This window comes from Elaeis guineensis, chromosome 3 (genome assembly GCF_000442705.2).
Source record: "Elaeis guineensis isolate ETL-2024a chromosome 3, EG11, whole genome shotgun sequence".
Taxonomy (NCBI): Eukaryota; Viridiplantae; Streptophyta; class Magnoliopsida; order Arecales; family Arecaceae; genus Elaeis; species Elaeis guineensis.
This window is the reverse complement of record NC_025995.2, coordinates 45,268,783-45,282,588: the sequence shown is the minus strand read 5'-3', so window position 1 is coordinate 45,282,588 and position 13,806 is coordinate 45,268,783.

Sequence of the window (13,806 nt, the reverse complement as noted above, 5' to 3'; positions counted from 1 at the left end):
ATGTTACCACACATACATAACCAAGAAGTTAGTGAAACTTTCACTTATCTCCTTGCATACACATATAGTTCATCTATATTTGATAAAGTCAAATATTTTGACTATCCTATCAAAAATAGAAGTACCATCTCCTTAATTCCTGCTTGAATTCACAAATGCATTTGTCCTCCCACTAGAGACTGCTTTTCTAGATTAAATGTGGCAATAGCAAAAATCCAAATTGCCATCCCTATTGGCAACCTGTTAGGTCATACCCATAGGTGCTTCAACCATAGTCCACACTTGGTTGATATACAGGGAGTCTATTTTGGATGTCATGGTTTCAAGCCAACTGTCAGAGTCATTACTCATGACGATTTCTGAATAGGTCAAAGAAACATTATTCACAATAATGAATGGTGTTTTGCCATTCACAATGACAAATCCATATTTTATGTAGTACATTACACACAGATTGACCTTTCAATGAGGAGGTGTGTATCATGGTCGTGCCTCATTACTGAGCACATCAGGTTGAGGATTAACTTGTGGATACTCCACAGGTTAAGATAGTTCATAGGTCTTGAACTTCTCAAATTTGATTATCCTCCCACTTATCCCTTTCTTAAAAAATTTTTTTTCCTAAAAGGTGACAAACCTACTGACAAAACACCTTTTGTCAAGTAGGGTGGTGGAAATAGTATCACATACTATCCTTTTAGGATATCCTATAAACTTATAAAAATCTGTTCTAGCACAAACTTATGTACATCAACACTTTTCACATAAGTCGGCAACCTGCCTTTTACCCTTTGCATATCTCATATGGAGTGCTCGTAACAGATTTTTACAGTATCTAATTCATATAGTAATTTCTAAAATATATCTCCAGAAAGAGATCAAAATATTTATGAAGCATTTTAGAGAACACATCATATCATATATGAAGTGTCCATCTATGGGTCGAGATATTATTAGCCTTTTAAACATCTATATGCTTAAGACCTAATACCTTGCTTGCCCTAACATATGTGACCATCACATACTTATTTTTTTATCTTCATCAACATGAAGAACATCATTGAGTGACAGAAACATAAGACCATAACCATAAAATTTATCAGAAGGAGAGTAACTTTTACTCTTAACATTAATTTCAAATCTATGTTATAATAACATAGGGATTGAAATAATATTTCTGATAAATAATGATCTACTAGTTTCTAAATAAATAGATCCTACAGCTTTAGCATGAATGAATTATCCATCAGTGCTAAAAGACAAGTAGTCACCTCACCTAAGCTTTATAGGTCCAACAAACACTTCGCATAAGAGGAACCTATATTAGGTATCACATACTTAAAAGTTTTAAAGCTAAAATACTCAACGATAATTAATTTGTATTACATACAAACTATTAGCAGATGCAACTTTTGCATCCTGCTATTGCTTCACACTAGTAAGATAATTCTTGTAATTTATTGCTCATCAATCCTGTATCGATATTAGATACCAATAGTGAAGACATTCTTCACCTTCTATTTCTCAATCATTCCATGATATTTGATCAATTTTTAAAAATATCCTATGCAGTGAATGTAAAGATGCAAATCTGTATATTAAAACATAATGGGACTACTCATGATGATATGCACAAGTTAGATGAAGATTTTTATCTAATTATATCTCCCACTATTCTAACAAATTTCATAGCCCTCAAGTATGAAATTGAGAAACCTTATCATGAAGTTCCTTAGTGGGGTTGAGATCCTAATTTCTCATAAAAAATCTTATGGATAGTACAATAAGCTCCAATGAGATCAAGGGTAAGTAACTCTTTACTAATTGCATCTCATGCAACTCTCAACATAACTTTTGTCTCTAAAATACTTATAGCTTTGTGGATAGCACAATAAACTATAGTATTTTAGTTAAGTCATACCTTTCAATTCTATATTGTCATATTTGAATAATACTACTCTTGTGGATAGCACAACAAGACAGCACTACCAGAATATGCCATAAGTATCACTAGGTCAACATCATATCAATCACTATAGCAAACCTTGTAGATAGCATAACAAACTCACTACAGTTTTTGATATACTCTATTGACTTAGTATGAGCTAAAAATAAATAGCTTCATTATGCACCAAGACAGTATTAAGCCAGTTTCCATAGCAAGTCTTGTGGATAGCACAACAAGCCTACTATGGTTCTTGACATAATAGTGACTTAGTATGAAGGTATGGGTAGTGTTCTTAACACTTCACTATTATGACTTAATATAATTTACATGAGGGACTTAGGTCTCAAGCACATCCTAAACATATAATCATGCATCATATGCAATGTTAATTCAAATACTAACTACCAGTATGTAAGAGCATATTAAGGAAAATAAATAGTTTTGGACTTTTGAAAAAATCATCCGAGACACAGGATGATCTTTGGGTCTAACATTAGGTGCATTGTAGATTGAACCATCTCATGGTCGATCTTAATGCACCTCTTCTCTCCAAAAGTCTGGTAGTCCAGTCTTCATCACCATGAAGACAACCATGAATGCTTGATCTTTTATTTGAAAATAGAATGAAATAATTTCAATCTGTTCTCAAATAATTTTTTTTCTATAATCTTATATCATTATGTAAAAATTCTAATTAACAGTTGAGAATATAAAAAAGAAAGGGACAGTTGATAATATAATGCATCAGGGATGTCCAGCCTTTATTGCAACTCTTGCAAATGCATTATATAATCAACTCATAGGTAAGCATTCATACATATATCCATCACATAGATGTTCCATAGTACATAACAAATCAACATAATATTTTATAATAATTATAAAATATTATAACAAGCAGCTCATGTTATTTCAATTGCGATATCATTCAAACACATGTCAATTATGATGTTCAAAAAATATAGGCATAGGACCCATCTAGGGTTTTCGATTCGGGTTCAACACTTGACCCAATTTTTAACTTTTAAGTTAACCATTTGTCATTTATTTAAGTTGATTTGATCAATTCTTAGGTTAAACTTAATTCAATTAGGTTAACTCAGATTCGATCACCCATAACTCAAACCCTAATCAAATTAGATAAATGACAAATTTGATTAACCAAAATTAAACTTAGCTTCTAATCAAATTAGAATAATGATTTTGATTTAATCTATAATCATTAAATTTTAATCATATTAAAATAATGAATTATTGTTAAATCAATCCATCTGCAAAAACCTTAATTGATATCTGATGCATCTTTTCATAACCAAAATTTTTCAACCCCACGCATGTCTCGACCAACAACCAAGATGGTTGACCCACAATGGTGAGTCCCCAATAACATGGTGGTCGACCTTTGAATCTTAAGTAAATGCATCAAATGCAAAAAATCTTACTCCTTGGCAATGTACATCCATATGCAGCATTCCAAGGCTCCCGCGCATCACATACACTGAATTTCAATTCCATCAAAAAATAGATCATAGGATCTAAATTAAACTTATCACATAAATCTATAAACCATGGAATTTTATATCCAAGGTTTGATCATAAATTGATAACACTTTATCAAAAATAAAAATACATCAAAATCATTAATGAAACATTAATCAGAAAAACTGATTTCGACATAGTTCGAACTGGATCTAATCCATATCACAAGAATAATATGAAATTTGATTGAATCAATCAAGGGTGGCTCTGATACCACAGTTGGATTCCAGTGACATAGTAGAATATAGATTTAAAAATTTTTTAACATGCATACAATAATGAAAACTAAGTTTAACAATTAAACTCATCCATCGAAACTCAAAAATCCGAGGAACCCCTTGACGATTACAATCAAAAAACAAAAACATGCATATGAGGAGAAGACCAGAAGTCATATACCATCATGAAGACCATGAACTGATGATTTTGAGATCTTCATGAGACTCCAAAGCAAAAGCCCTCCAATGGTGATCCACACAGGATTGATCAGGGCCCTTCCCAACTCGTCATGGTGCTGCAGCCTTCTTTGTAACTGCGCTACCGATAGTCCTTCACAAGAACTCGATACACCGTTGCTTGTATACCTTTATGACCTCTACTAAAACCACTCTAGGAACCCTTTTCTAAAGTATCAAACCACACTCTAATCAGATTTTATGTTCAACACATGAACAATCTGATTTTAGGACAAGTATCTCATACTTTTCTTTTTTCTTCCTCTCTTCCTTTATATTTTTCCTTTCCTTTTCCTTTCCATTTTTACTTTAGAATTTTTTATCACTTTCTCATCTTATTCCACATCCAAAACAAATATTGGATGATTTTTGTGCCATATGGAGTGCCCCTTATATAAGGGATGAAGGAAAACCACACATGAATCCAAGGGGCACCAACTCTTGGCATCCCAACAACATTACATGCATATATTAATTTTTAACTTATAAACCCAATGAATATGACATGGAAAAAGAATTTTTTCATCTACAAAAAGAGTCTTCCTCTACCAAAAAAAATTGAACGCCAGAAAATGGTGCGTGGAATTAAGGGAGAAATAAATTGGCGCAAACACATCCCATGCGTCGTTCCTTTGTTTTCATAAAAAATAAATTCTTGATATAGAAACTCTAGGTGTGGAAGAGCCTTCAAGCTAAAGGACTCTTCTACTTCTATGCCAACAATATCCTAGGAGCCATGATATGGCTGGTGGAGGAAAGAAAACATGTGGATTATAAGAGGAATTAAGTGTCCCAAGTGAAGTGGACTCTTCCACTTCAATGCCCAAAACAATGGAGGCATCCAAAATAAATTAGCATGGAGTTCCTTCCAAGAGAAGGACTCCTCCATATCTTCCATGCCCACATGTCCCTAGGCATCATCTGATGGTGCACAAATCAAAGGGATGCATGGAAGATGTAAGAAAATTAAGAGGAGTAAAGGAGGACTCCTCTCCTTAGATGCCAAATTAAATGGGGCATCCAAAATTAAATGGGGCATGTGGCTTGATGTGGAGGAGGCTAGTTCCATGTGGAATACTTCTATAAAATTAGATAAAACCAATTAATAAATTAGATGGTTCAAACTTAATCACATTAGGTCAAGGCAACAAGACTAGGTTGGCACAAACACCTTTGCACTGAACCCAATTGGAAACTTGGGTTAATTCATATGCTAGCAATTTAATTAACCCATTAAATTTATAATAAATTTAAATTAATTAGATCAAGACCAAATTCTTATTGTGTGCGATCTATTTGATTCCAAATCTAGCCAACAGTGGATCCAAACTCTCGATGAAATCCTAATCTGATTGGATTAGGTCAGCTCAAGAGTCCCAATCAACTAGGACTCTTCCTAATTAATTTTAGAATTAAACTCTTTTAATTTTATCAAGTCTACAAGTTAAGATTGACGTCTAGCAATATGTCATGACTACTTGAAAGATTTGAAATTTGATGAAAATACCAAAATTATCCTTCCATGGTGAGTTACCATGCGATTGAATCTTTTGATCACACAACATCCCTAAAAGGCTATGAGTATGAACATATGTCAAACTCAAATATCTAACTATATATATCTCGATTAGATAATGATGACTCGATTGATGAATCAGTAGAAACTATTTCTACTGTTCATTCCTGCTCTGATCAGAGACTTTCAGAGTCACCATCCTATCAGATTACTTAGGATGTTCTTTCCTCTTATAAGGAGTGACCGATTCTTTATTGACCACTCACAACCTCCATGCATAGTTCACCATACCCAGAATATCTCACACACATCTCAAAGTGGTGTGCTAGGAAATAAACCAAAGTAAGGGTCCATGCACATAAGGTACCATGGTGATCTCAGATCATAGGATTACATGCACCACTCCCATTAAAGAACCATCTGTTGACATGCTATAAGGCTCCATCAGATATTCTTTTGTAGGTCAGTTTAGTGAACTCATTCTCTAATAAGCACTTACATCCTTGTATTAGTGTCACCATATAAGTGGTTGTGAGATCAACCATCCTCTCCATAGAGCATACATAGGATGTAACAGTCTTGCTGGAGTCATCGATCCCTGACTCAATGATCCAATGACTGAAAATATTTTAGATTGGGGCTATCAAAATTTTAGATCTCAGTGGTATGATCTCATCATGGCCCTAAAATTATTGTCCTAATCTATGGAGTTTATCATAATCATATAAAAATGATGCAGCAAATGATAAAACATAATACCTCATATAAATAAAATAACTAATGTCATGCAAATGAGTAGGAAGATAATAAAGAAATATCCCATCATATCCCCATGTGATTGGCTTGTAGGGCATTATTCTTTCACTACTGTATTTTATTTATTCTAAGCATGAACTTATGATATTACTGATAAAAGGCTTTCTCTTTCTAGCAGCTCGCCCATTATCTAAATGGGTATATGGAGCATTCCTGCGAGGTTTTGGTGGAGGCAAGGAAGCACAAGGCCGATGTCGAAGCACTCAAAGTCATGATGGACAAGGCTAAGAAAGAGGTTGGAGAGGTCACCATGAGGGCCGATGCTGCCACAAGGAGGGCTGAAGATGCCGAAGTGGCCCTGAGAGGAGCTGTTGAGAAAAACTCATGGCCGTTAGTCATCCAAGAAGCACAGGTAGCATGAATAAAGGAGCTTGAAGCTCTATTGGAAAAGAATAAAAATATGATCGAGGCAGCAAAGAAGAAAGCAGTAGAGGTGGAGAGCAGTGTTGAGGCACAGATCAAGGTTGCCACTACAAAGGTCGTTGAGGACTTTTGAGAGTCAGAAGAATATCACAATGAAAAAATTGAGTTTGCCACCAATGCTTACATCGATGGGAAGCAGATGGTCTGGGATAGTATTGCTGTCAAGTATCCAGAGTTAAATCTGAATCTTTTTGATGAAGTCTGAGAACCCGCTGCAGCCGACGCACCTATGACAAACACTTCCACACCATATGCTACCCCTTAGGCTTTCTATTTCTTTTTTTTTATACTTGGACCTTTTAAGGTCATTGTAAAAACTTTGAAGAAATGAATGAAGTTTATTTTTCTAGGTCATTATAAAATTTTTAAAAAATAAATGAAGCTTATTTTTCTTCATACCATCCGCATTTCATTTATGCTAGCATATTTTTATTCAGCATGTAGAGATTAGCTCCAATCTAAGGAACCTAGAATTATCCTAACTTGATTCAATTTCGACCTTAGGAAATTAGATGAATGCATTCTGACTTAAGGGAGATAGAACTATTCTATGCAAAGGAACTTCGATTAAAATGGTTTTGATCAAAGGAACTCTAATTCCAAACAAAGAAACTCCTATAGGATCAGTTTCTATCAAAGAAACTTCTGTGAGTTCAGTTCCAACCAAGGAAACTTTTGTGAGATTAGTTTCGATCAAAGAAAATTCTCAAAAAGTCAGTTCCAATCAAAAAAATTTTTATTAGATCAGCTCTGATCAAAGAAACTTCTTAAAAAGTTAGTTTTAATCAAAAAAAAATTTGTTGAGATGATTTCGATCAAAGAAATCCTTGAAAAGTCAATTCTGATCGAAATTTTTTTTTTAGATCATTTCTGATCAAAGAAACTTCTTGAAAAGTTAGTTTCCATCAAAAAATTTTTATTAGATCAATAGTGATCAAAAAATCTTCTTGAAAAGTTAGTTTCAATCAAAGAAAGTTCTATTAAGTCAGTTTCGATCAAAGAAACTTTTGTTAAGATGATTCTGATGAAAGAAATCCTTGAAAAGTTAGTTCTGATCAAAGAAACTTCTGTTAGATCAGTTTTGATTAAAAAAACTTCTATTAGGTCAGTTTGATTAAAAAAACTTCTTAAAAAGTCAATTCCGCTCAAGGAAATCTTTATCTGTTAAGACGATCCCAATCAAAAGAATCCTTGCAGAGCTCGTCGGACAGAAGTTTCAACTTTTCAACCACTTTTATATGCAAACATGAGTTGATGAATCTATAAATTTATTTATATAATAACATGATGTTACAACATCACTGTAAATATATATGCAGGTTGGTCAAATTCCACAGCTTGGAGAGTGGAGTCCCGTCGAGTTGCTTCAGCCGATAGATCTCCAGACGTACCACTTCATCCACCTGATAGGTGTTGGAAAATATATCTCAAAGCTAATCGTCAGCCTGTTGATGGTTATGCTAATTGATATAATTATATATAAATTAATTAATAAAATATTTATTTAGTAATTTTGCATTATAAGCTTGTTCATCTTCTATATCAAACTTCTGTATTATGATGAAAGTCCTTAGGACTATTTTAAATCAATAATGGAAGATTTATTATTTAGTCCTTAAATGAGTTTGTGACCAAATGATATGCTATTACTAGGATGATAGATATATCAAGTGTAGATTATTATGTACCATATAGGTTGGTTGTCCTCTTAACCAAGGAGCGTAGAGATGCTGGCATGGCCTGCAGGTGAAATATAGGAGTATATTTCACTTAATGTGACCAACTTCGGAGCACTTTACTGTCAAGAGTCACTCCGAAGGGATGTAGGTATAAATATCCCTCCGATCTGAGATCATCACGGTGACTTGCAAACAACTCACTATGCTTTGGTGCCAGACTACTTGAATTTTTAATTTAGATCGAAAGGTTTCTGGGTACAGTCAAGTACTTGTGAAGTTGGTGCATGAGTCAAGATGAAATTGACCACTCCAAAGGATTGGAGAGAATGCTTTATGTTTCAATTTAGTAAGATCTTGGCTTGGGAAGTTCTTGTGAGAAGTCACAGGATTTATTAGGTTGAGACACTAATGGATGTATTGTTAAGAGTTGATAATTTAAACTCTAGGTCATCCTAGCATCAAGGGTCAAAGGGATAAATTATACGGTAACTATATCCAAGTAGGTTCTTGAGTGTTGCTTTGCATACATTCGACCTATCTGGATGGTGAGTACCATTGCTAGATAGTTACTCCAATTGACATAGAAATTAGTTCTTATGCTACCGGCTTAGATTCGAACCTACGGGGTCACACACACATTAGAAGTTCTTCTTCGATCAATGGTTGATTTGAAGAGTCCCACTGGACTGGGACTCTGGTGTAGAGTCCCACTGCGTTGAGACTCTATCATTAATAGAGAATTAATTAGTTATTAGATCACTAATTAACTCAATTTGATGAAACATTAAAGTCTGGATTAAGTTTGATTGAATTGGATTCAATCAGATCAGGTCTGATTAGGTTATGAGATGACCTAATTGGTAAGGGAGAAATGATCCTGATTTGATCAAATCTATGGCTCAATTAATTTGATGATTTGATCAAATTTAATTAAGATTATTGGAGTCTATTGGATTAGGTTCATCATATTTTATTTGAGCATAACTAGATTAGATTTGAAAGAAATCCAATTGGTTAAACCCTAGAGTCCCAAATGAATGGGACTCTCTCCCTTGCGCCACCTAGAAAGACTCACCCTTTTCTCATCGCATAAAACTAGTTTGTGTATGAGAAAATCTGAAGCTAAACCTTTTTTGTCATCCTCTTTGGAGTGGATTAGGTTTATTTTAAATTGAATTCAAAAGGTTTGAATTTAAACTCAAAAACCTATCCCTATCATCCCACTCGTCGGTGCCTTGTGAAGGAGCCTATTTTGTGTGACAAAAAGGAGGAGCTCCCATTTGTTTTCCTTGTCTAAAATCCTCTGGTGGGTCCCTCTTTATTTCAGATAAATATGAAAAAAATTTAGAGTTAAATTAAAATTCAAAATAGTTTGAATTGCAACAAACTCCAGCCCTTATCCTATTTAATCCTATGTGTGCGACAACCATAAAAAGCCTTCATTTTTGTGTACCAAAAAATATAAGGTTTTCACCATGAGATTGCTGAGGGAAAGGGGGCTGAATACCTTTCTTAGGGTGTGAGTTTTGGGTGGGCTTCTATCTTCTTTGGCATGAACAAAGGAGAAGATCAATCTCCTCTAGGGTGAGAGACCTAAAACTGTTCTAGGATTTTTGGATGAAGAAAAATCAAAGAGAAGAGAGTCTTCATCTATCTTTTCTCGACCATCTAGCATCTTTCTCTGATCTATTTTTGACATCAAAAAGGTCTGAGGTGATTGAAGAGGGAGATCAAATCAGATCCACCATCAGAAGTCGACTGCACAAGCTAGCACTCCCATAGAGGGCTGATCGGTCCGAGGGCTTTGTGTGGACCATCCATAGAGGTTGGATACTTGTGTGGCTGCAAGCAACTAGAGAGAACTTTTAGATTTATATTTTTGATCATGATGTTTGACTACCCACACTCAGGTATTGGGTTCGGAATCTTGATAGTAGTAGATTAGATCTATTATTAAATGCTAATTTTTGGTTCACATGCTTATTATTTTAAATTTAAATTTTTGTGCATATAAATTCATGTTATAGATCCATTTGTCAGAATTTTAAGCTCAGATGTTATGCATACATTTATAGATTAAATAGTTTAATCTAATATTTTTTAGAGCAAAAATTTTTGAAATGCATGCATGAAACCCCTACGCATCCCAACAGTGGTATCAGAGCCATATTCGATATGACATGTTATTATATTTATTTAGATATATAATTTAATTAAGATTAAATTTGATATATGATATTTAGATCTAAAATTAATTATAGATCTGATTGCATAAATTGATATAAGGTTGTCCTACTGTAAGGTTTACCCCTTACAGTGCAAAAGTTGTCCTAATTTGTGCTGATCCTTATAGAATCTGATTTTAAATTGAAGCATATGAAATTTATTTATGATAATTATTACCTAATTTTGAGTTGATCAAAATATAATAATCAGATTTAAAATAATATAGATTAGATCTAAATTATTTAGATTAGATAATCTGAGTAGCGAAGTAATCGGATCGGGTTTGTTACTAGGTCGTCCGATCATAGGAGATAATAGAGATTAGATCTCTCTTTTTTTCATTCAATTGGATCCTCTTATGATGTGTAGGGGTACCATTGTGACTATATCCCATGAAGATGAATGTGAAAAGAAAACTTTACTTTTCTCAAAATCTTAAGATTGTGTATATGATATATTGTATGAAAAATAGTTGTATCTAATCTTTATAAATAAAATGTAGAATCATGAATATATTTAGAATAGTTCTAAAATAATTTATGATTGATTTTATTACTATTTATGTATAATTATTTTGATCTAAAATTAATATAATTATGGTAGTTTGTCTGTTAAGTCAACTCAGTATTGTTTGGCTCGACTTAGGACCCTGGTTAGTCAGCTCAATTTTTGTTGAGTTGACTCAATGAAATAGGTTAAGAATTATGATTAATAATTTATCATTAATAAGTTAACTAAGTCTAAAAACTTAGTCGATCCATTGTGATGAGTCGGCTGAATCTAAGGGTGAGTCGATTCAAATTTCAGATCTAAATAATCATGCATGGAAACTAATTATAAAAATATTTTATAAAATTTAAAATTATTTTTAAATATCGAACTCCTACCCACAGTCCCAAACTTAATTGAGAATTAAGTTGAATAAATTAGATCTAGAATTATAAATTAAGGATCAAATATCATTTGCATAAAATATGAATGATGGGTTTATGGGTTAGCTTGATCAGGTCCTCCTAATTGGGTTAGACCTAGGGTTAGAATCAAAGATTAAATGGACTAAGAAGAGAAATTAAATTAAATCAGAATTTCTTTAGAGCTAATACAATAGTTATGGTTGGTTGAGTCCATGTCTTTGATTAGATCCAAATGGACTTTGATCTTAAGCTCAGCGATCAAACCTAAATCCAAAAGCTGATCCAATTGAAATTGATTAACTAGTTGGTGTCTAAGATAAGTTTGGCAGTCTTGACCGATGATTTTTAATTGGAAGCTACTCGCATAGATTGTATCTATGATGAGTTAATGGCATATTCGTCCCACCGATCTCACTTATCTGGCCAACATAGTGAATCAAATTTTGATCAGATCACTTAATGATTAGGGTTTACCCATGCTTACTAGGACATCAATTCGATTGATTTAGGTGCTCCTAGTTCGACTTGTCTTTATACTCGACATGACTTAATGAAGTTAATGGAAAGATTGATGCCTTGTCAGTTGGACCTGCTTGTTTCTAGTCCAGCCTGATCTGACTTGGTGAAGTCAGTAGAAGGATCGAGATTAGCTGGTCTATATATTTAATTCTATTAAATTATGTTAACCAAATCTTTTAAATTATTAGATCCATAAAATGAGCTAGCTATGGTGATAACTAGGTCATAGTCTTCCATTAAGGTGAATGGTAATGGGTCCATTAGTTCTAATTGACATTGCAGGTGCCATCCATCTAGTATTTCTCTGAATGATGGAATTATTATTCATCATATGATGACTCTATTATACTATCTGATGAATGGTTGGATTGGTCGAGCCATACTCGGATTTGATTATTCATTAGTTAGAATCACTGAGTAGATTTATGTTAATAGTTAGACCTAACCAGGACTTTCAGTGGAGGCCCATCGCCTACTGAATGGAAACCTAGGATGAAATTAATTACTAAAAATTATTTAAAGAAATAATTGATTGAGAACCTACCCATAGATGCATATGGGTTGGCCAAGCTATACTCAAGCCTGTATGCAGTTTGTGTGGATTCTAGTACCCACTAAGAAATTAAGATAATTCTTCGAATTGATGTTAGAAGCTATCAATTCGTATAAAATAGTGAAAGAACCTTTAGACTAAAGTCCATATCTTTAGGCTTGATTAATTTATATATTAATTAGATCTATGTTTTTTTTCTTTTAAAAAATAGCTAGTAATTTATCGCTCCACTCACTGTTTGATAGTGATGAGCTTATTGGATCTAACTTTGATAGCCAGTATTAAAAGTTGAACAATAATCTTGAGCCCAATCTAGCTAAAAAGTTTAGGGTTGAACTGAGTCAAGCAGACTATGACCCAAATAGGCTAAAGAGAAACGAGCAATTAGTTACTAGTCAAGGTGCTTATATGATAACATCTTGTAATTTCTCTATATGTGATAGTACTACTTGGGTATTGGATACCGAAAGTCTAATTCATATATGTAATTTATTGCAAGGACTTCAAATAAGTAAAAAATTTGAGAACGATGAGAGATTCCTGAATGTGAGAGATGGAAGCCAAGTTTCAAACCTGACTTTAGGAGTCGTCAAGCTTGTTTTCAAATCTAATAGTATCATTTTGAGTGATTGTCACTATTGTCCATCTTTCTTGATGAATATAATCTCAGTTGGCCTTTTGGCCAGAGATGATTATAGTTTATCAATAAAAAATGATTATTGTGATACTATTATGAATGATGTTATAATGATGTGAGGATAATTAAGAAATGGTATCTATATTTTATCACAGTCTAGAGTGTAATGTACACTCCAAATAAACGTCCAAAGTTAGATAATGTTATAGATGCCTACCTTTGGCATTGCATGCTTGGTCATATTAACAAGAGCAGGATAAATAGGTTAGCACAAGAGGGTATCCTCAATATCAATGATTGTGAATTATTACCAACCTGTGAGTCTTGTCTTCTTGAAAAGATGACTAAGTCATCTTTTACTAAAAAAGGTGAATGAGCTAGTGAAATTCTAGGTCTAATATATAGTGATGTTTATGGACCTATGAACATTAGTGTCAGAGGAGGGTATAACTATTTCATTATATTCATAGATGATCTATCTAGGTATGGGTATGTCTACTTGATAAAATACAAGTCTGAATTATTTAAAATATTCAAATAATTTTATAATAAAAAAAAAATAAACTAAAAAAAATATTAAG